Source organism: Lates calcarifer, linkage group LG10 (genome assembly GCF_001640805.2).
Source record: "Lates calcarifer isolate ASB-BC8 linkage group LG10, TLL_Latcal_v3, whole genome shotgun sequence".
In the NCBI taxonomy this organism is placed as follows: domain Eukaryota; kingdom Metazoa; phylum Chordata; class Actinopteri; family Centropomidae; genus Lates; species Lates calcarifer.
The window spans coordinates 8,277,202-8,302,395 of NC_066842.1; the positions used below are offsets into that span (position 1 = coordinate 8,277,202).

Consider the following 25,194-nt stretch of genomic DNA (forward strand, 5'->3'; position numbering starts at 1 on the left):
CTAATTCTTTACTTTTGCATGTTCTGTAACACATCTTAGTGTCTTAGTACCTGTTTTAAGATGCAGCAAAGGACTGATAGGACCTGACAGCATAAATCCTCTCCTTCCTAATAAATATGTGTAATATCCAGCTATATGTAACACTGATTGTATAAATTTGAGCTATACATAACCAGTGGTTCCCAACCATTCTGACTTATATTACTAAGGCTCCAATAAACATTTAACTGTTATTATTGATTAATCCCTTGTCACAGGGTGCATTTCTCTGCAAGTTGTAAGCAGCTGTAGGTTATTTGCCCCTCTCAGTTTGTATTAAAATCACGTTTGAGACCCAATAATGTTATACTATCCTGTATAAAGACCACATATTAAAGAAAAATGAGGACAAAAATGTGTAACAGAAATTAATCATTCCTTGAACCCTTTCAGTTGGTCTTGAGACACCAGGCTGAGAACTGCTGCATAATGTGAACAAACGAAAAGTAAAGACAGTTTAAAAATATCCAAAAATGGGTCTCTGTTCCCATTTTGGGTCACACACACACAGACATGTCATCTGGGACTTTGTCTTGAACAGCTGGTGCTCAAACTTTGCTCCATCTCTTGCTTCTAGCAATTAAGTACTGAACTTCTGTAGTGTTGGGGGACTCACAAAAGAAAGAAAGAATGAATGGTAAAAAATGACCAAGTAAAGGCAGAGAGTAGGCTCCAAGCTCCAAAAACATTGGATCCTACACTTCATATAATGTATACTTAGATACCCCCATGATGACATAATCAGAGGGGTATTTCTTTCTAACTTTAGAAAGCTCTCCCCAGAAGAGCCACAGAAGACATTTAACAACTGTTGGTTATAACACAATATTAGTGTGTTGCTCTCATTCCTGGTTCATTCCTGTGTGTGCGTGTGCGTGTGTGCTTCTCTGTGTGCCTCAAGAGACTGACTGATGCCCTACAAAACAACAAACAACTTATTTTCTCAGCCATAACAGTAGCCATATATAACTCCCTTAGCTCTTGTTGTGCTCTGGCCTGCTCCCCTGCCTCCTGATGTGACCTTTGTTTGTAGCAATGTTGCATTAATCACCTGAGTGGGAGATAAACTGGGTCAACACCACTCCTGTGGAACTGCAGGGCAATTTGGTGGGAAAAAAAACATGCAGTTGTGCAGCTTCACTCATCCTTCCTTCCCTCATGCCTCCTTTCATTCTGTGTTTTGGCCAGTCAGCGATTATTAAAATACTGCAGCATGTACATTAGACTTTAAGTACTGTATTTAAGAAACATGGAGCAGTATAATAATTAGCTTATATAGTTCCTTTGACTGTCTCTCTCCCTCTGTCTTATTTTCCTGCTTGTCTCCCTCTCCGCAGCCTAATCCTGGAACAGGGAGCCTGGTGGAAACAAAGGAGTTGGAGTAGACAAATGAGGCAGCCTATGGCGTATGACAGTCCTGGAGAAAAATGATCAAATTTACGAGCTCTCCCTCTGGTACAGCCTGTCCGGCCCAAGCTCCTCCTCTTCTTTCTCCACCTCCAAGCCTCACCACTTGCTAGCCATACTCCATGACCATAATGAAACAAGGGGAAACACGTTAGGAAAAGAGGAGGGAGTGTTGTTTTCCTATTCTCATCACTGGGTTTCATGGGAGCCAGATGGAACAATTAATTCCCAATCAACACAGGAATATTAAGTAGCCTTAACTCCTGCATGGGGGACTTTGCCATCCTTTTTGTGTCCTTTTGGCTGATGTCTATCCAGCTAAACACGCTGCTTCAGTTAGTTGTGTGGCTCTGTAGTCCTGTCTGACAGATGGGAAGGATTTCTGTAAGCCTGGCTGCAGCTTCCTAGATCTTCTCAGATATTCTCACAGTGAGGATCTGCCTTCAGCACAGTCCTTGAGATTTCTGGGGACAGCTTTACACTCTGCAAAGTGCTTCACAAGCTAGCATGCCTAAACATAGTGACGGTGACTTTATACTGTGAAATTTTCATGTGAATATTTTTTATTATTTATTTATTTATTTATTTATTTTTTTTGAAGTTGGCTAACTTCCTAAGTAGCTTAAAACATAACAGAATTAAAGATAATATCTGCCTGTATTCTCTGGCTCCACTAAGTACAAGCTGTAGCCTCTTAATGTTTCATCACACATATTTTAATGTACTCAAACTAGCATAAACTATCCTCTTCAAGTGTGCATGCAAAGCATACAAATACATATTCACTCATAAACACATGCTGGTAAACAAAATCTGTTTGCAACAAATTATTTAGCAGCTGTGGTGTTTATCGAGTCCAACTCAGCTCTGCACATGTTCCATGGCCAAAACTGCTCCATATGTACAGAGTCAACATGAGTTATCTTATTGGTCTGGAACAAAACAATAGTGATTATTCATGAGAGATCATTTGTTAAACAACTGGGCCAGGAGATGATCAGGTAAATGCGGAGTTGGAAGGAAACGGGCGCCGGGATGGAGTAGCTGGACCAAAACACATCTGCTGGCTGTTTGCACACGGATACACCGCAGCTGTAGCCAGAAGAGAAATGTGTTTTCATTCAAAGCCCCAGAGACGACCACCAGCTTTCTCACAACAAATGCAGTAAACCAGCTTAGTGGAGTGTAACAAAAGGATGTAACCCCTTTCCCTTTCTTTTATTTTCTCTGTGGCAGAGTCCCATATTGACAAAGACATTCAGAATTTGTGCACTTGTGACGCAGCAGAGTGCACTACGTCTCCGCTCCAGTGAATACCTCACGTCACTTTCAGCTGCTTGGAGCTGTTTCAAGCAAACAAACCGACTTGCTTTGAAACTTCACCACAAGTCACTGTTTTTACAACTACAGCCTAAGGCAAAGCACAGTCTTGAAGGTTTTCTCATCTGTGTCCCATCTTATCATTTATCCTCCAGCTATGAGGGCAAGCGAGAAAGAACAAACATGCAGCAGCTTAGCTGGACTCCTTAGGCGTCCCTTCTGCCTGTCAGTGCTTTAGTCTCATCGACTGCTGCCTCCCATCAATATCTCCAAAGACTGAGGGCAGAATGTAGTGACAGTGGTAGTAAAGTGGGGCTAGTTTATCTGTTAAGATGTCAACTTCAGCCACATGTGATGCTGCTTCTGCTGAGGGGCCATGTCTGTTGCAGGAGGCAAAGACACTGCCGGCAGCTTACTGATAGAAGTGATTGATGTACTTCTTCTGCAAGGAGAAAAGGCAGCCTCAGGCAGTAGACTCTAATAGTCCATTAGTTTTTTTATGCTTTTGAATTAACTGCACACATTGCTTTATGACTTGCATGTAGCACTTTGAATCTTAATGAAATGTTTTTGTTTTCAATTTTACAGAGTTTATGCTGTGCACAAGGAGAGAGTATTAGTCCTCACTTGTATCCTGGCTGAACTGGAAATGTGGTGAGTTGAATGAAGTAAGGTCATCCTTTCTACTTGAACTGCACTGACAAGTAAACAAGGCTTTCAGTAGAAGTAGAAAGAGCATCAGATGCTCATATTTCACCAGTGCGTCTAACTTTGGGTGTTGTGCTTAACATCTGTACATGCAATAAGCCTCTGTAACACACAGTCTGCATCTCTTGTGTGCCATCACCTGCTGGTTTGAGTGGCAGCCTGTGGGGTGTTAAGTGTATGCAGGCAGATGGAGGGAGTGTAACATGTAGGTCATCTAGCCTCAGGAGTGTAGCGCTTACAGTTGTCGATTACACGCCTGTCCATCTTTTCATCTTTTGGGAGAAGGCAACATGACCCCTCGGCATCAGGGTCCAGTCAGGTGTGTGGAGCCCTCATATAGACGAGTTGGAGGAAGCTGAGGATGGTGATAGTGCCAGAGGAAGTGGAGGTACAGTCGAGGGGGACAAAGGAAGCATGGCCACTAGAGTTGTACTGTGGAGATAGAGGAGGGACCACTACTGCTGGTTAACCATCATAACAGTGCTGATGGAATGGGAAACAGTTTTCTAACACTCTATGAGTGAGACACGAACAGATGTTATGTGACTAAACCTTCTCACACAGCTTGGGCAATCACAGTTGGGAAATGGGAGAGGGCACTAGTATTAACTCCAAACAGGGACAGGCTTAGAGGTTTCCCCAGTTTCCAATCTTTATGTCAAGCTATGCTAATTGGCAGCTGGCTGTAGCTTCATGTTTAGTGTACAGACATGACTGTGGTGCCAATATTCTCACCTAACTCTTAAATAAGTATATTTCCCACCACAGGTTTTCCATGAAGTAGCTGCAGAATTTTACATCCCTGATTGGATGTTTCATACCAAAATGCTCCGTGGAAGTTGTAATTTTTTGGAGGGCATGTTATGCTTTTATCAGTGGGACAAGAGTAGTAGTAGATTACAGAATGATAAGCAACAAAGGTCCCTGGCTAGACTGGGCATGTTGCAGTTCATGGTCTGTGCCCTGAACTCTTAGGGAACCAGAGCACTCCTTGGAAGTCATACCTGGCTTCTTTCAGTGTTAATGCAGCTGTTCACCTTTTGTAATGAAAATGTATTCCAATACCAAGCATCAGAATTGCTTGAGCTACCCCTCATGTACATAGTGTAAGCAGAGAATGAAGTGGACTTACACTTCCAGGACCTTGAGTGGCAAGAATAATCCTCCCGTTTTACACTACTCTATTGTTTGTTGATTTACCCGACTGAGTCTAAGCAACAGTAGAGCAAAGAACAGTGAGACAGGAGTGCTGTTCACTGCTGACTGACTGATGCAGTCTGCCTTTTCTACAGCACCAAGCAAATGATCAGGAGCTGCTACACTGCAGCTCCAACTTCACCAATGTTTTGCAATTCCATCTTTCAACAATGTGGGATTCAATTTGCATTTTCATAAATAAAAACTATGTACAAGTGAGAACTGAAACATTCAGAAGAAGTGGAATTAAATACTCCCTGAGGTAATTCCACATGCTGGAAGGATGTGAGCATGACTGCTACCTCATCCTCTCAGTGAGAAAACGGCTTGGGTTCCTTTTAACACCCAAATGTCTCATTTCAATAATAAGTGTCAGAATAAAATACGGGCCAAGGTCCGCTACAGTACAGCCCTTATGACTGCATAAATCACTCCTAGACAGTCATCGCCACTGTCTGAGCGACTCAAGCAACGCTCCAGTGACAGGAAACTGGGAGAGGGGAGGAGAGGGAAGGAGAGAGAGAGAGAAAGGGAGAGAGAGAGAGAGAGAGAGAGAGAATGCCACTGGGGAAATCTGACAATCCCCTCAACATCTCTACATGAACCAATGTACAGGCCTCCTTTAACCCCTCCAACCACATAAAACACACTGCACAAGGCCCCTGGGCTATTTTTCACATTAAAGGCCCTACACACTGCTGCTGAGGTTTTATGCCTGCAGAACATTTGATGAATTCTGCCAATTTTCTTCTCTGAGCACCAATCTTGTGTAGAGTACTCCCTTTATTGCGCAACTCGTTCAAAGTGTATCACCTCCTTCAATCTGCCCTAAAATTCATCGTCCGCCTTGTTACATACATTTATTATCCAATCTTTTGGCGTAATCGCTCAGTGCAAGGACAACTGTTATAAAAAGGACAAAGGGAGAAGAGATCTTTACTAAACACTCAATGTCAAATGTGCTGAGCAGCAGAGAAGGTGAAGTAGGTGCAGGTCATGCACAGATTGTAATATCACCGTCTACTGTCACCACCATCCCTCCCATTTCCTTCTCCCATTATGATTTGAAATTCAGTAATGCATTACAGTTGCTAATCCCACTGACACATGTTACTTCAACAATTTGGGTTGATTTCACTGTCTCACCAGGAGTTGCTATCTATTTGGTCTCTGTGTATTCAATTAGGAAACTTGTTTGGAATACGCTAGCTTGGCACAAAGGCTACAAAAGAAAGTTAAAAAAAAAAAAACACCTCCCAGTAACTACAAAGTTTTCTCATTTACATGCTGTGTGCTCTTTGTTAGCTGGCTTGCTAAGTAAGCCTATGGTCAGGAATGACTTGGCTTTGTTCAGAGTTGTACAGTGTATACAGCTTCACTGTGAGGAGGATATCTCTAGAGAGCTGTGTGTTCTGGCTGGGATTTAACATTAGGCTGGCTGCTGATGGTCAGTAGATCTAAAACATAGGTGACTGCTAAATTATAATGTGTCATTTTCCATTTTTACACATGAAATACAGAATATGTGACATGAGGGTGTGGAGACTTTGGAGTTGTTTAAGGATACTTTTGATGAGGCTGGGCTGAGAAATGAAAGTGAGGTAATGAGCAAGGTAACTTATTACTTTTGCCACTGAGCTATTAACAACGCGATGCAATTAGTTTTTCAATGAAAGATATGTAATGACATTTTTCAAGTAACTTAACCAACACTGATTGTGGGTGTTGTTGTTGCATTAATGCTGCTGCTGAAACCTGAAACACCTCTTCCAGGTTTAGCAATAGCCAACCAACCACTAACCACATGAACAACCATGACCAAAATACATGTGTGTACACAGAGAAGGCAGATATAAAAAGACACAGACTCACACACAGTGCTGCACATGAAAGATTGTTGAGCAAACATTTCATCTCATTTCTTATTGTACTTGGCCCCATTTGTCAGATACGCCGGGTAATAATATCCACAACATCCTCTTGTTCTGCTTATGATCACTTTCCCATGAAATTAGATCAATATGCTGTTCCATCTTCATCACTAACAGATTACAGCTGAATGCGAGATAATTGCACTATCCTATTTTGGCTGGATTATGAAATTCTGCGGCAGATTCTAAATATGATTTGGGACTAGTGAGGCAAACGGAGTGCTAAGTTAATCAGCTTGTTCAAGGTTAATGGTACATGCAGAGTATATTTGTTAAAGAGATTTAGAGATGCGCAGTTAATCTCTGTGCTTAACTTTAAGATCTTTCCATCTTGGAGTGATTTTTAATGTAAAATGGAGGGAGAAATCGAATTAGAGTAAAAGCGGCACTTGGGTGGATGAATAACTAATGGATGAACAGCCTACTCCTTGGTGATAACTGGTAATTGGTTTGGGGGACAGGAGAGGAGCAGGAGATGGGAAGGGGAGGTAGCCGGATGATGCTATGTGCTGTGCAGATCAGCAAAATGGCCTGGCTGGCGTGAAAAGAGGTTGTAAGGAGTAATGGTGCCATCCATATGCTGACTGAAGAAAATCAAGTGCGTACAGTCATGGAACACCTATTTATGAGAGAGTAAGAGCCAGAGAGGAGGGTATGACATATGAAGATGCCTGGTAGGAGTACTTTCAACATTAGAAATGCACAAAATGCAAATCAAGTTAAGTTTAGTGTTCTTATTATAGAGACAAATAATGGCAAAAACTAGAAAAATAACACCCAAGTTGTAATGAACCAGATTCATCCTTTATTATCTGCTATTTCCAATGATGTTTAGAGTGCAGATGATATGACACAGGTAGCAGATGGCACTAGCTATGCCGTCGAATGCCAGGCCTGGTCTTATTTACGGTGGCCTGGGGAGACTTGAAAGTGGTAAATTGTTTCCTTCACATTTAATATGCTCATCCTAGCAGCAGAGGCAATTAACACTGGATAAGCACTATTTACATAATGCCAGACACACTTGTGATCACAACAAAGGCGTCTCGTCCGACTTCCCCATCCCTCCCCTCTCAAACTGGCTCTTTGTCTGCGAGGCTGTCGCATGGTCGCTGGTCTGGGAATGAGAGTGGAGGTCAGACGGTGGCACGTGGAGCTTTGACAGTGCAAATAATAAACTGGACGGGTTTGAAAGGTCAGTCAGGACCCCCGTGGTTAGCCACTGATCTGCCTATTAGCCATTAACTGGGAGCTAGGTCAGTTGGGTTGTTAAGGAAGGAAGGAGAGGAGGAAAAAGGCAAGGAAAGAAAGAGAAATAAAGAAAGAATGGAAAGCTACAAATTCTTGCCCAACGCACCTTCTGGAGAAACCATTCATTTTTACACATAATGTGTGTGATTCCAGGTATCTTATGCCTGAGGCAGCTGTTTTTAACACTTTCCTCTGAGGCAAATAGAGTCATTAATGTCCAGTCACAAATGTCAGCCACCACAAAGGACCTGACATGAGAGCAGGCTAGAAAAATCAAGACTGCCTCAGAAAGCAGGTATGGTCAATTCTGCCAATGTCAAAGTGAACAAAAGGGATTACTGATGATAGCCTGAGGCTGTGAGGGCTGAACTCTCATTTAAAGCTTTCGTTGCACAAAACTCATCTTCAAATTGTAATTCAAACACTCAAAATATTTCAGAGAAAGCAAAGCTGGGTGGATGTCTGGCAGGTAAATGCCTGGTGTGTTTTGTTGAAATGTCAGGTTTATGGAGTTGCAGGATTATAAGGCCTCTCTGGTGCCCAATAAGTAAATACAAGGTTATTGACTTCATAGCACTCAGCAAAGCTCAACACCACAGGGATCAAGCTAACATACTGCAAATACTGCCAACTCTTTGATTTTACAAACGGCAGTTTTAGAAGTAGAGTAATTACGTTCACCTGGCAACTAACTTATTGACACTCCAGCAGTAAAAATCTTTTAAAGCAGCTCTTAGAAAGTGAAGACAACACATTTGATTCCTCTGTGTGAAAGAGAAGACAGCACAGAGAAAACAAACACAAAACACCTCCCAAAAGTGATCACAGCTGAAGGACACACAGGAGTAAATAAGATCAAAACTTCCAATGAAAAGAAGAGCTGTCCAATTAGGCCAGCATTTACAATGAGACAGTGATGAAGTTGCTGATGATAATCTTATCCTTGTAAAGAGCAGAGGCACAACGCGTGATTAAAAGGAAGGACATTATCTTAGAAGAGTGATCACAAGTGTAATCAATCTACTCCAAGGCTCCCTGCTGTGTTGTTCATGGCACAGCAAAAGTGCCAGCAAGAGGTTAGGGGAGTTAATGTCTGCGGTTTTCTCTAAACCCACTCGAGTCCTTCACTCCTTGTCAGGTCCCCAAGTCAATAAACAAAGGGAAGTGAGAGGAAATTGGATGCAACTCAGTGTTTCCCACTGCGTCCTGATTACACAGTTGGAACAGTGGAGACAAGAAATGACACTCAAAAGAGCTACTTTACACTTATTCAAAAATACTGTACCTGTGTGTGTCAGTTAGATACAGGAAGGACATGAAACCCTCATGACTCAGACTGCCATACTTGATCCCAGTTACCATTTAACATTAAACCTCACAATTGAGTATTACTTTCAATATTAAAATTACAATGAAAAAAATGGTTACAATACATAATATTATACATGTATTTTTGGTTTGGCTTCATCACACAAGCATCACTCTATTGCAGAAATTCATAGTTCACCCAGTGTGTGCAGCAGGTGACGACAGCTCAGTCGAAGTGTTAGCGAAGTGATTTGCTTATGATAAATAATTATTCCTGGAGAATATAAATAGACAGTGTAAGGCAGAACAATTGGCAGTTGCCAATATGAAATTGTGTTGAATGTACCCTTTTGCATTTGGCTGGAGAACATCAGCTTTTCAAGGTTTGATTTAAAATACTGGATCAGGATCAGTTTTTGTAAAAATTTTGGTGGACCTGGGCTGGACTTGGGCCAAACTTTTAGGTCTGTCCAGTTCTCCAGATTCAAACATCACATTTCCTCTCCTACTGGCAAACAGTACTTAAAAAGACTGTAAGAAAGCTTACTTCTAAGTGACATGCAGTGACAGAAATGACGAGAGAGCTTTGTCAGGGAGTATTATAATCAATGAAATGGCATTAGAGCACCACAGGACAACTGCTGCACATAAGTTTTCAATGACACTGCAAAATGCTCTGTACAATATGAAGACCAGTGAGTCTCTACATTGCTGTCTATTGGCAGGGATTAAGTAACCTCTAATAGAAATTACAACAATGTCAGCCAGTCTATTCTGAATGTAATGAAACACCTGTCAAAACATGTTTATATGACCTGAAGCTTTGCACAGTAAATGAGCTGTAACATTACCTTGCTCTTGATGGAGAATTCATTAATGAAAAAATAGTCCACCTGGCAGTTTTAATGTATGCGAAAAACAAGCAAACAAACCAATCTTGATTAAGAGCACCTGGTGCTGTTGTTTGAGGAGTGCATCCAGGAATGAGTGGAATGATTTACAGGCAATACACAGCTAAAGTTCCTGATTAATGATTCTGCCATCTACTGAAGTTTCTGCAAAAGAAAAAAAAATGTGTTGATGAACATATTGAGCTGGTGGAGGCACTCCAGAGCCACACTTATTAGCTGGCACTTCAGAAATATTTTGACATTACAAGGAGTACGCAGATGACTGTATCCACTGATTGTACTGGGGGTGGCTGGTAATGTGGTAATAGTATGCATGTGAAGTGGTGGTGATGGTGGGGGCAGGGGGAGGTCTTCACACTGTCATGGGAACCATAAGTAGGCCACGTATGTGACGACTGTGCTGCCTGTTTGGTTTCCCCTGCTTCATAAGGCTCGGGCTCCTCTGGCTAATGGGTGTAATAAAGGATTGTTCATGCCAGCGTCCGCTCATTTATTCTCATTCCTGAGAGTGCAAGGGGACTGCTACAGCAATCAGCCTCTACTCACTGGTTAATTCCAAGGCAGATTTATAGCCCAACTGTGTAACGGATGCTCCATGTGCACGCGCATGCAATTGAAGTACACACATGCAGGAAAAAACACACCGTACCTGTGCATGAAGTCAGTGTTGTTTTACAAGGCTTCATCCCTACAACTGTGAGGCCAAGATTAAAATTTAATCAGCTATTAAGCGCAATCACAGCCATGATCCCAGTGAAGCTTATAACCAGTGCCCACACCTGGACCATACAGGCTGCGGTGGGGCTATCATCTGTCCTGGCTCGGAGACAGGAACAGGTCACTTGTGGCTGTGGTGGAGAGGAGAGACACTCCTGCCAGACAGAAATGACAGCTGCTCTGCCTCCCCAGCACAGAGTGCATGGTATGAGGGGTAATGAGGCCAGGAAGAGGACGTGAACACTGGAGGAGGAAGAGGAGAAGGAGAAGGACAGAACGGTGTCCAACTTGAATAAAGATGTTCCTGGAATTAAATTCTGGCCTTATTTCAGAGTTCATGCTCTATCCAAGTTCCAGGTATATTTAGGTGGTGATAGCAATCATCATAACTGATCAAGCAAATGTGCAAATTACTACTGTGTCTGCAACAGCAAGTGTTTGTTGAAATAAACAACTAGAATATGGACAACTAATGACAACCAAGTCATAATAAGCATTTGGGAAGAGAGGTGTGATGGAATCCGATCTAAAAAATGCCAAATTCTTAAATACACTTAAATATAATACAGGGAAAAGAATGATAAAATAAACAAGATTAGAGAAAATCTAAGGACCATGATGTGCAGCAGGCCAAAAACAACAAAGCCATTTAATGCACTGGCTAGCGACAGGTTTGCTTTGTGAAGTACTTAAAAATCCAAGGTCACATGTTGCTCCATTAACTGGTAAAAGTCTAATTTTCTCTTTCAGTCCCCGCCTCTTCCCTATTGTCTATTTTCCTTATTTTTCTTCCACCATCAACAGATTCCTAATTGTGGCACAGCCCTGCCAAGTGCAAGGACACTGAAGCTATTAGTCAATAGAAGGCAGTGCGGCATCCTCAGACACCATCGTGCTCATGCCTCCTCACTGTGGACGCAAGCTCCAAAAACTAGACACCACAAGCAGAGGAAGGCTGAGGAGTCAGGCACCGCATCGGGGTGTGGCAAACCACTTTAGCTGAAGAGGAAGTTCTTCTTTTGTTCTCGTCTGCTGGACGGTGTGTTGAGTTGGCGAGCAATTAGGTTCATTTATACCACGGCAGCCGCTTGGCAAGGATCCCCACTCCATGTGGAGCCAATGTAACACTAGAATGAGACCAAATGGCTCTCTCAATTGGAAGGCAGAGAGGGGGAGGTTGGGAGTATTGGTGGAGGGCATCTGCTCAACATTTACCTAGTGCTTTATAATTAGATGAGCGCAACTGCTTGGGAGCAAAGCGTCTGTTCCACTGTGATTTTTTGATAACAATTCTGTGACTTGGAAACAGGTGGAGGAAGGCTGTGGATGGAGACAATTAATGAAGCTAATAAAATATGAACCATATTGTGAGTGAAAAGAAATGTGTTCAAAACATACAAACTGGTGGCAGGGTGGAAGTTGGTCATGACAAATGCTAATTGGTCCTAAGCAGCACTAGGGCAACCTGTTAAAGCCTGCTCACATCTGGCACTTTGGCAGAAAATTAAACACACAAAACAGATTGAGAGAGGAAACCCAAACACAGATTTAGTGCAGGAAGATAACAGCTCAGTGGGTGCAGAAATAGAGCTCATGTGAATACAGTATGATGCTTTGTCTGATGGTGGAGTTGTGGGGGGTGGGGGGGCTGGTTTTGTGGAATTATTACTCTTTTTTTCCCCTTTTATTTTTGATATTTCATTCCCATGTTTCCCCTGTAGAGTGCCCTGTGTTGAGAAAAATTCAATAAAAATATTGTTTAAAGAAAAAAAAATTAATGATGGCTCAGTTCAATTTAGCAGTGCCAGTAAATCATTGTAGAGAGTGAGCCTGCACACCACCAGGGTCCCAGAACTGGAACACCTAAATGTAGTGCAGCTATTAATGTTATTAATTACATTTGTTTTAAAAGATCAAACTGTCTGCTCAAAATAAGGTCAATTGCACTGACTTGCACACATACTGAACTGGGATATTATTTGAAAACAAACATGCACAACTTTGCCTCTTTACAACAGCACCGTACTCCACAAGCAACACAACATGGCCCATATGAGAGTCGTCTAAAACTGCTGCCTCTTTAGTTAAAATATGGCTAAGACTGCACTCTTCTCTACACTAAAAATTACTGGTTAATGTCAGGGAAAGATTGTGTCCATGATTTAAAAAATGCTAGTTGCTGAGGAGACAAAACGCGAGTGGACACACAGTATTCAACTTAAACCCCAGTTGAAGTCGAATACTGTGTCTAACCACCACACCGACCTCACTGTACTTTTGCTTTGAAAGGAACAGTGAAGTTGAGACTTTTGTGGACAGGAGAGTTTAATTCTCCCAAAGCTATCTGTAGAAGTGCAGTTTTGTATTACAGCTAATGGAAAAACAGCATGCAGCAATTTATGGTCTTATTTGTGTCTTTTTTTTTTTTCTTTTTTTTTTTAGGATATACGAGTTAATATATTAAACAGAAGAACTGACTATAATTGACTTGCAAATGAACCCACCTGTACACCCAGCAGATACTGTATTCATTAATAAATATGCTGCTATAGCAATTTTGAGACACACTACAGCCTGGATTTGTCACTTCAGAGATGAGAGCACTCTTATCTCACCCACCTTCTAAATTTAAAGTCTCCTCAAGCGTTATACTGTAAGTGCTGGAGACAATCCATGTGTTAGAATCATACAGATGGTTGGTTTTCACAATTCATCCTAGGTTTGTTCAATAAAATGGCTGAACATGAATTCCAGTCCGAATAGCGGCTTTTATTTACAACCCAAGTGACCTGCATTCTAAGCATAAATTTCAGCTTTATCCTAAATGCCACTGTGTATTAATGTTAAACATTTATATAGCCTGCTTTCGGTACAAATTTATTTTTGTTGTTTTGATAGCTCTCAGTAAATCAGCATCTGTATTCAATAAAGTTTCATGTATGAGATGCAGGACTTCTCCGCTGTTGCAGGCTTCAGCCTTGAGTGGCCATTTTCAGTCATAAGAAAACCTATATATCTTAGATTCACCAGGGGCCATCGCTGAGGTGTGGGCTGTAGACTTGTCAAAGACGGAGAAGAAAACGGAACTCCCTCAGTTGTGTGACTGCCAAATTCACTCCTGTACAAAGAACAAGCAAGTGTGATAGATTTTCCCCAAGCAACTGGGATATTTCCAGACTCTGTGTTTCCTGAAATACAACTCTTTCCCTAGAGCAGGGAAATCTAGTGGAGAGCTGAAAAAAGCATGATATGATGTTTTGCCGTTCAAAGACACACACACACACACACACACACACTTGCATCAACACCCCCCCTCCCCACCCTTACCAGACTATACAGACACATAAACACACAGAAGTGTCAAGCAGGAGCTCTCTGCTTGCTCCTTGTCCCTTTTTTTCCCCACAGCATTCTGTCTGTTCCCTGATGAATAGCAGCCCTCAGGTGGAGGAAGTAGCCTATCCTAATCCCATCCCCTTTTCTCTCTTTCTCAAAACATATTCTGCTATTGATTAATTCACAAACAGTCTAAAATGCACTCAGTGTCTAAAAACAGACATTCCTGTATTGATTACTTCTGTGCTATTCCCTCAGGCTCCTTCAGTTCCAAGGAACGCCTCTGAGGAAAACACTGTTTTCAAATCAAATTTGCTTTGTTTAACTGTTATTACTATAAAATGGTAGCAATTTCAAGTCAATATCAGACATTTTGTGCAACCGTATACAGTGTATATAACTTGTATAAATCACAAACCTTGTTCACAGTTAAATAAAGCACCATTTGCTGCCGAGTATGTTTAGTTGAAACAAGCTTTGAGAATCCAACGTGCTCCTCTGGCACTGATCTGTCACTGTCTTATATTTTTTAGGAAGTGTGTCTCAGCATGTCTGTGTGATGACAGCAGCCACTCCCACTTCACATTTGACAAGCAACGGAGAGAAACTGACATGGACCGATGACACTCAGAGTTAGTGACGTGCCAGTGACACTAATAGACTACCACTCAGCGCTCCCCTGACATTATCCAGTCTCTGTCTCGTCTTTCTTGATCTGTGTCCCTATCACACACACATTTCACCCCACAGGACAGTAATATTGATGAAGAGGGAATTTGCACATCCGCTGAGACCTACGTTTATCTACAGTTAGATATATATTCAAGTGCACAGTGTATGTATATGTCGGCTTGTACAGCCATCCTTTCTGCACTGCTTCCAGGTCTGGCTCGTGGTAGCGAGATGTCCTTCTCTGCAGCCCCATCCTGTAGCTCCTGGGGGGACTTGAGGTGTCCCCAAGCCAGACAGGATATAAACAGTAATCTCTCCCAGCGTGTTCTCGGTCTGGTCGCAGTCTCCACCCAGGTGGCCGTGCCTGGAGTACTTGCCACGAGTACAATGGCTTTCGGGAGGCATTCGAGTTAGATGCCCAAACCACCACAACCACTTCCTTTAAATGCAAGTTGGAGGTCTTTTCCATGCTCCAAGTCCCCTATGCAGTCACCCTAAGGTGGAGCCAAACCACCTACAGTGGAATCTCATTTATGTGATTTCACTATTTCAGTCACTACTCAGAGCTGGAAACAAAAACTGAGGGTTTCAAGGTTGGTCCCACAGAAAGGACAGATTCAAAACCATTAAAACTATTAGTTGGCCATGATAGAAAAGAGTAATTTTGCCTAAGGTCAGAAAACCAAGGCCCCCTTTTTAGAGCCAGGGCTTTGATTGGAACTCCTAGGTGGGTGGACCGTGGTCAGTTTTGCCCTAAAGATAAAAACAGTGCCACTGTGGGTTCATGAAACACAAATGAAGGGATCTATCACAAAATGTTAAGACAAGCACATGAATTATACTGGCAGGTAAAATCTTGCTCTTGAGACTGCAGCCCAAATTATAAATTTGGATTATGCATGCATTTTACAGTTTTATGATTAAATTAAAATGTCTTATAATAAGACAAAAGCTCCACATTTTCAAGCGTTTACCAACTCAATCTCTCAATGTAACTTCATGTTTCTGCAAAACAAGGAGCTGAATAAGGCAGGTGGCCCCCTCCTCAATGTGTCAGTCTGCCTGCTAGTGTTGAGGCTGTGAGGGAGGAGGCCTGACTGTGAGAGGATCTGGGTTGTGTAGGAGGTGCTGGGTTGACTGCAGTGCTGCGGGGGAGAAAGCACGGTCACCATTCCAACCTCACAAAGATTGCATCTACTTCCTACTGTGAACTTCTGCTAGCTGCTGTTTCACACTATCGTCTTGTGTTGTAAAAATAGTTTCCATTCTCTCACATTACTCGTATTGATACTAAAAAAATATAAATAAATAAATAAATAAATAAAAGAAGTGTGCCTCAATTTTAAAACGGCATCTTCATTTTGCTTTCTGCTGCGACAAACGTGATTTCCCATATGGAGATTAGCATTTAACAAGTTCTTCCATATAAAACTTTCCTCACAAATCAATTAACCCATAGGCCCACTTACTTCAAATTCTAATGCGTCTGGGCTTTTAAATAGACTTTGCAATTCAATTAAATTACATTTACACTGAGGTGTCAACTGAAACTCATCCTACATCGATGAGGCATTGATTTAATTCGAGGAAGGCAGGAGTTTTAAAAAAGCCATTGTGATGCTCTCATTGCAAATACAGCTCATTAAAAGCGAGGCCTTTGAAACTGTGTCAGTGTGTCAGTGTGACAGTGGCAGCAACAATAAAGCCACAGCTCAGCTCCCTACAGTCGACTGAAACACTCCACACACTGCAATCTGAAAACACAAACCCAAGCCTTATTTAAAACACACACAGAGGTAAAGGCTTGTTGTCTTGCTATTGTACCCTGGCTAATAATACCTGATACAACTGGCTCCTCATGTTTTGAGTCTTCTTTGGATTTGAGCCCATAGGAATGACTTTTAGATGGCTAATGTAAAATGCAGTGGCCGCATTCATGGAGCCTCTTATCGCTTTCCTCCCCAGGGTCTGGCCATGCGAGCTGTGGAGCAGGGAGGTGTGAGTGTGTGTCACCCTTCCCATCAAATGGCTGTCAGGCCAGGCTTATCATGGAAGCTGCAGGGGGTGCCCGCTGACCTGTGGAGTGACACCCAGCCTGCCTGCCTCACCTTGGGTGGGTGGATGGGGGGGTTGTGGCTTTGTGTCACCCTGACACCCACCCCTCCTCCACCCCCCTACACCAGCATCAGTCGTCCACTCACACAGGCGCACGAGTATTTGCAGGTCCACACACAGACAAACACTTGTCACAGACAACCCACACCTTCCGAGTCACAGGACTCGCGCAGAGGTTGAAGGATAAAAGTAAGACCAATATAAGAAAAGGAGAGTGTGAGAGTAAAAGACAGACAAAGGGTGAAAAAAGGCCATCACTGAAATCACCCACCACAAGAACTCAAGGCTTTGTCACCCATTTTTATCAACTATAGATCACACAGGCAGCCCCTGCCCTGACACCATCCCATTTCTCCAAATGTCAGTGGTGATGTTGGGGCTGATATCTTACGGCTTGGGGGGTGGGGGTTGAACTGGACGCTGAACATATTGTATGGTACAGATAAGAGTAAGCCTGTGTATTCTGTCAGGTCCTCTCTCATTTCACCAGGAGCAAAAAGGGGAGCTCGTTTCTGTCACCATCCAGCAGCAGCACTGAAAACACTCACAATAATGCAGATCTCTGATTCACAAATAAATAAAGAGCAGTAAGAAATAAGAACATTTTTTCTCTTCTATCTCTTTCCAGTTTGTTTGATGAAGCCAGCTCAGACTTAGATACAATTCAATAATGTCATAATCTGAATTTCACTGATATTATGTTGTGATTACATGAACATATTATATTCTCATTTTGCACAATATTGTTGTCCAAATTAAGCAAACCGTAATTAAAAACTAACTAAATGAATTACTGAAGCTTTTGTTTCACACATCTGTTTGTAACACAGTTCATTGCTCCAAATGTCAGTGTGATGTTGTACATGATATTTTGCCTACATTTACAATATTGTCATATATATTTATATCAGGACAAATACAATTGATATTGTGATACGGATTTCAACCATGTCATCTATAGGCCTCAAACCAGCTCTAGTATTTGACAACCAAACACTTACAGTTAAGGAGGAAAGCAACCATCTGAAAACTTTGTTTAAAACTTAACTTTTTCCCCACACCATTAAATATTCATGACTAAATAAGCAACAATTTGTTGAAGTATCAAAAAATCAAGCATTTGTGTGGCACCTCCATGATGGTTAACATTATCCTATTATAACTGGTTGCCAAATGTTTTGGGGGGGGGGGGGGGGTCTTATCTAACACAAGCCTGTCAAAAGCTGAGAGAGAAGGGAAAACCAAGTGCAAGAAAACAAGTTGCAGACAGAAAGTGAGTGCTTTTGAGACACTAGAGGAAAAAGCAACCCCACAACTGTCATAATACTATAATAATACTTTAATTCATGGATTGCTAATTCTAATTCTTGTTTCCCCCAACAGAGCCCTGCCCACTTCAAATCACTGAGGCAAGGAAATCTCCCATTTGACATGACAAATACAGTTCTAGCTGTGGCAGAAAGTTGTGAGTTCACGTAGGATCAAATTACTCAATACAAGCTGTCTGGGAAAAATTACTTTTCAAGGCCTCTGCATTTCAGAGGTATATAACTTTTCATAGTTGTTATGACTGCTACATACATAGAATATCTTTTCTAGCTGAAATCTTCTTCCTTCCCAGCACACAATCCCCACTAATTGGAATGAGAAGGGAATATGCGCTCTCATGAATGGCAATAAATTAATGAGGGCCCTTCTGTCTGCTTAAATACAGATAATCAGCTAAGAGGCACCCTGGATGCAGATGCACAGCCCTGTGTGTGTGTATATCCCATAGTTCTTTGTTTTCACCAGTGTTTGTAGTGAAAAGCACAAGCTGTCAGGACTGCTCGCACTCTACACATGACACACACACACACACACAGACAGAAGCCGAGAGCAGACACATTTCGAAGTCTCCTATAAAAGCCACCACATACACACATTAACATACAACACACACACATACACATTTTGCAGCAATCAAGCACAGACGCAAACCCAATTTAGAAAGCGATGCACAATTTCTGCACACACACGCATACTTCCATAAACAGTCATTCATGCACACACCAGAATTGCGTGTGTGTAAAGGGAAAAAAAAAAATCTCCTTTGAAATTCATAATGTCATGTTCTGAGTTATACTGAGGGCAGCAAGTCATGGCTAATAATAATGGGGGCAAAAAATATGCCTCCTTTGTCCTTTGTTTACTGGCAGAGATATGGTAACAAGCAAAAAGACTAGGACAGAAAATATTTTATATCCCCCAAGCCACAGTAACATGCGGTTTCCTAGGCTTTTAGACACACACCCACACACACACACACAACAACAACTGAGTCATCTTACATAGGGTTCAATTCATTAAATAGATGCTCTGGTTCACTGGGGATTGGCATCAAGATACTCAGGAATGTAGTTTATTTTCTCCATTGTTCATCCAGTCTGATTGAAGTTGACGGCCTTTGATCTTGATGAGCATGTGAAAGTAAAACATGCACTCAGACAAGGCTCGGTATTACTCATGGATGACACCATCCTGATGTCATCCTCATTTGCCAAAGTGAGACTTACCCAGAGTGAGATTACTTTTATCCCAATGACTTAATGAGGTGATGGAAATTTAAAGAAGAAAAAGACAAAGAAATAGGAAGGTGAATGAGTGTAATGACCTCCAGGACTTTGCTTGCTTCTATAATTGGTTTCTTGTTGTTTTTGTGCACGTACATCCGATGATAACCTCCAGAACAGCAAACAGCCAAACAAGTACTTCCACATCTGACACCCAGCAGTGTGAGATGTAGAGAAATATGTTCTCTGATAAACAGCTTTGGATCCTTAGGGAAAATGGTATGTCATGGTTTGTTTGTGCGGCTTTTCCTCTGCGATAGCTGTGAGCGAGATGAAAGAAATTGGTACAGACGGAAGCACATGTGGGAGATAAAACTAATTTTGAAGAGCTATGTTCATGTTGAGTTTGGAGAGGTGTAAGGAGGCAGGGGTTCAGAGACTTGATATGTGGCTGAAAAGGTCAGCTGGGTTCTTATTGAGATAAGAAACAGATGAAAAAGAAAAGGTCAATTCATCAGCTCCCTCTTAAATCCCCTCTGCTCCTCCATGGCAAGATTTAGTGGACTGACTGATAAAACCCATTGACTTCGTGGCAAATGTGGCATCATCTGTATCCATACAGTACACATCTCTGGAAAAAAATGTGTGATCAGGTTTTTTCCCCTTATCTAAAACAACACTGTATTTAAAAACAACTATTGCAATCCATTATATCGGAGCAGTCAAGCGACTGAATGTGGGATTCACACAAAATTAGACTATGAAATCTCCAATTATACAGTCAGCGTGAGGTGGTTATGCAACACTCTCCCCAGCATCTTCAACCTGATAAGTATGGGAATAGCATTAGATGCTGAGAGGGGAGTTATAGAGTAAGTATATAGAGCGTCTTTGTAAACACTCTAAGTGGAAAAAGATCATCTCAGCATATTTAGATCTCAATTTCTGCTGCTGGAAACCCAGAGACAGACAGCGGCAAAGCTCGCAGACATCCATTTGTGTTGTAATCAAACACAGTTGGCTGACAGATCAGGCATCTGCTCAGAAGCTGTAGGATGAAGCACAGGAAGGGCACTAGAACTGATGATGGGAAAGGGGCTGACTCAGAAATATGGCTCTTTATATTGCCAAGGCATGAAAAGAGTTTGTGTGTTTATGCATCTGTCATCTGTCTGTCCATTGTTCTTGATGAGAGTTTAAAAAATCTGGACCTTTGCATTGCTTGGAAATTTGTAAATGCGGCTCAGAAAGCCTAGATTATATTTCAGGCTAATCTTTCCTCTGTGGACACAAGATCAATCAAGCAGAGCATTTTTTCTTCTCCTCCCCCTCTTTCTTCACTCCTATCAATTTTAATGGTTGAGAGACATCCTTCAAAAAAACATAATGGGACAAGAAGATGGATGAGAACATTTGTAGCTAACTCTCTGGACATAGTGCTGAAGATGGGGGTGGGGGGGGTAAGAGTGAGGTTCAACAGCCATAATGTACCATCAAAGCCATCACAGGAACACGCATTAAAGTGGGTGGACTGCTTGTTGCATAAGTATTTCCTCCTATGTACATTTCCATTTCACAGTAGGCCTGCAGCATTTTTTTCATTTTAATTAATGTGCAGATTATTCTCTCAATGTGTCGATTAACTGCTTGGTCTATAAAATATCAGAAAACAATGAAAAATGCTTGTCAAAACTTCCTAAAACCTAAGGTGACCAACAGTCCAAACCCCAAAGATTTTCAGTTTACTATGTTTACTGAGTGTTTATTAGGGTTTTAAAAATAAAAACAATAATTAGTAATAATAACAGCACCATAACTGCAAAGATGCATAGGGGCCAATAGGGCCCGTAACACTTCCCTGAGGAACTCCGCTATCTGTTTTGTGTCACAGACATTTTATTCTAAAAAGAAATAAAAACGTTCTTCCTGGCAAGTCTGAGTGTAACCAGTCTAGTACAATCTTTAATTTTTTATCAGTGATACAGATATTTTTTGTACTGTTTGTCATCTTTTGTACTGGCAATTCAACTCCCAAAGGGAGAATTAATGCTCAACCACCACTGTCTATGCAGAAAATAAACTTTTACTTTTGTAGCCCAAAATAACTCCTCTCCCACTTTGCATACACAACATGCAAAACGAATGCCCTTGCTTACACAAATGTAGACGTCTGGTGCAGTCTTTCTGTATGTGATGATCCATGAAGCCTGGTGCGGCTTGCCAACTCTTTTCCTCAGAACGCCTGGCTCTTGTGATAGCTGTGCAACCTTTTATTGAATGCATATCCATTACACACATGGTCAGTGGTGTTGCATAAGCAAGTCAGCTGTGTCCTCCTTAGACCTTCTCTGGCCCAGAGGTTTCACATCTGCTGCTGCTACACACACACACACACACACACACACACACACAAATATATATATATATATATATATATATATATATAGATATATATATGGAATCGCAGTCACCCCCAGGAACAAATGAATTCCAGATCTGCTTCATTTCACATCTGTCTGTCCTGTCCTGTCAACCTGGTGACACCGCTCAACATGACATCGCTAAACTCTCAGGTTCCATTACAGTCAGCCTCATGAGCGCTGTCACACTCTAAAATTCATGAACACAGTTTTGTGCTTTTAAAGTTAGAATATTCACTGTGTTTTTGTTTCCCGTAGACAGATATGTGTGTGTGTGTGTGAGTGTGCTGTGGGTGCTTCATTCTCATTCATGTGCATCAGCAAGTTATCAGGGACGGCTGTGCCTCATTGAGCCGCGAAGCTGCTTTCCATTTATTTCTCAAAGGCAGCAGAGAGTGATTCTGCTCCTGTTTAATAAGACTTATAAAACTGGCTATGCTACTTCCAAAACTTCTGGTACCAAAAAACAAAGCCCAGCTCATTGAAAAATTACAATACAGGATAATGAAATATGGAGGGTCTATACCCTGTGTTGTGCTGTGAAGGATGAAATTCATTACCCAGCAACATTAAGAGTAGCTGTCTGCTACTGTAGCCTAGTGGTAGCTTAACATCATTGCTAAATGTTGAGTTCTGACACCTATTGCAGTCCCTTTGGGTCCTTTTGTTTTCATCGCAATTTGCAAAAAAGGCTTTTGTCAAGAGCATCGCAGACCATTAATGCATCGACACACTTGCACACTGCAAAGATCTTATCCTACCCACATAACTCTGAGCTACGCTGCATTGCACCTCTCATCAACATCTGCCATCCTGCTAATTAGCCCCAAAAAAGCCACACATCACTGGGTTTCAGTGGTGCACAGACAATGCGTGACACTCACGAGGGGGGCTCATGGACACAATGGGAATTACAAAGCTCTGCCAGATCACAGAGCGAATCAACTACAGTATGTTACTGTCTGCAAAAATGACCTGCAGCCTGGTGGAGAGCGCGAGCTGTAAGAGGCTGAGCTGCTGAACCTCAGGTCAAAAAAGTTCAACGAGGTTTCATCCTTGTTGACCACTGATGAGAGGAAAAAAAACTTCCTACTTCTTCTCCTCCGAGCAGAGGACAATCATTGGAAGGTTAACTGGAGTGGAATCCAGCAGAGAGCAGCCCAGAGCAAAGGTTGAAACAAATGTAATCAAAGAAGACGAGAGATCAGAGAGATCAGAGGAATCAAAAAAAAATAGAAAGAAAGGCAGATAAAAAGACAAAGAAACCAAAGGTTCAGAAGGGATGATCAGCTGAAGGTATAAAAATAAGACAGTGGGAAAGTGAGAAGAACAGCGAGGCTACAGCAAGATTCATGCGTCCTCTTGTCCAGGCAAGAGAGCTGATTTAATAAATAACAAATGTCAGCCCTGTGAGATAGCTTCGCAGGCCAGCTGAGAAAGGTGAGCATCACCAGCATTTCTATGCAGAACACCCGCAGCCGTGAGAACAGAGAGAAAGGGGGGAACGGAGAGAGAGTGAGAGAGCCAGCTAGTCATAAATCTCCCACAGCTACTGGGGTCAGGCAGACGGGGAGAGTGTCAAAATTGTTTCTGGGTGTGAAGGGAAGGGGAGGAAGGTGTCTAACCAACCACTGTGACTGACTCCTGCTCCCCGAATCAACCTGCTGCAAAGGCTGGTCAGTCACGCTGTGACACCGGCAAACCACTGCCTCATTTGCATACACACATTCATCGACTCTGCATAATCACAAGAGAAGAGTAGTGAGTGTGTATGTGTACGTCTGTATCTAGGTGTGTGTGTGTTTCTGAGCAGCAGGACAGACAGGACAAAAAGACAGAATAAAGAGCTGAGCGAGGAGGAGCTGAGCAAGCCAGACAGATGAGACAATATGTAAGAAAGAGGATTAGGTAGGCTGGCGTAGTGAGCTGTGAGCGGTCCCACTGTCACAACACACTTCTTCCTGACCACAAAGACACAGTGACACACTTCTATAGCTGCAGGGGAAGCGCCACTTCCTGGAGGAGAGACCCTTCCCTGTCTGTCTCCCTCTTCATTTCTACCAGCAGTGTTGCTGTTTTTATATATTTGCTATGCTGTTGCCGAGGCTTGTTTTGTGGTCTCGGAGGACTTGTGTGAGCGTGTGTGGATGTGTCGCGTGCAAGATTGGGAGCAGAGGTGGTTTTCTACGTTTCTATGAGGTATGTTGTTTTTTTATAATGATGAAAGCCTTTAGAGCAAAAAAAAAAAAGTCCACTTCTCCTCTTCCTTTTCCCCCTCTCTTAATTCCTCCGCCTGTGTTAATGACGTTTCACCTGTTTGCTCCTTTCTTTAATTTCCTTTCTACCCTTCTCACTTCCCTAGAACTTTCCCCATCAGCTGCATCTTTAACAGCTTACTCTCTATTCCCATCCCAGTCTTTATCCTCCATGCTCTATATATCCTTCCTGCCTGCCTTCCCTCCCACAGTGGTGATCAGAAAGTAGGTGCTGATGTTGCAGCTCCCGCCTGAACCAGCACACTATATCAGTGGGTGGACAGACATGCCAGAGAGCTCCTGTCAACAGTGAGTGTGCCCTGGAGACTGGCCCACTTGGTGGATACTGATCCCCTCTGCTAAACCACAAGAAAAGGAGTCAACGCTATTTCTTAACAACTGGTGCGGAGAGAGGTGCCAAAGCCAAGATAAGCACCAGACGGCACTATTTTTATGGTCCTTCTGAAGAGAGGCAGACACGGCGGTGGCTACCTACTCATCATTCATGGTGTCTTGACAATCCTGTCTGTTTGCGGATATTAAACAGACCATTAGTGAACGGGGCCTCCTTCGCAGCTCATCTAGAGGCTTACAGCATAATCATTCATGCAGCTTAAAAAATCTGACCGGCACTGTCCGTCACCAGAGTTCAACCGGAGCATCTCAAGTTGCACACTCGAGCTGAAAAGCTGCAGGCAGTGGTTAACCCAAGCTCATTTACCTCCCCTGATTCTCCTCATCCCATCACCTCGCAAGGGTAAAGAGAGACATTCCATGTCTAATTAATGCACAGGATGGTTGTATAAAACAGCTAATGAGGCTGTGATCACAGTGGCGTGAAGGCAGGCGCTATTCAAAGTGGGTGGGTGGGAGGGGGGGTAAGCGCTACTCCACGTCTAGGAGACACTGAGCTTCACAGTTATTATCCTGTCACAGGAAGGCTGATGGGAGACTGGAGGTGGTTAGGTGAATACTTGTTTATCTGTTCTGCTTCCCCTCAGTCTATGAGACCTACTGTCCTCTGCTTCTGTCTGTTAACTCACTAAATACCCAGA

At 42.4% G+C, this 25,194-nt stretch overlaps 1 protein-coding gene across 2 annotated transcripts in view; it reads right to left on the reverse strand.

Moving 5' to 3' along the window:
* The window catches only part of LOC108888545 (PDZ domain-containing RING finger protein 4), a 105,706-nt gene that overhangs the window by 21,276 nt on the left and 59,236 nt on the right, over window positions 1-25,194 (reverse strand). The gene's annotated exons all lie outside the window — the stretch shown is intronic.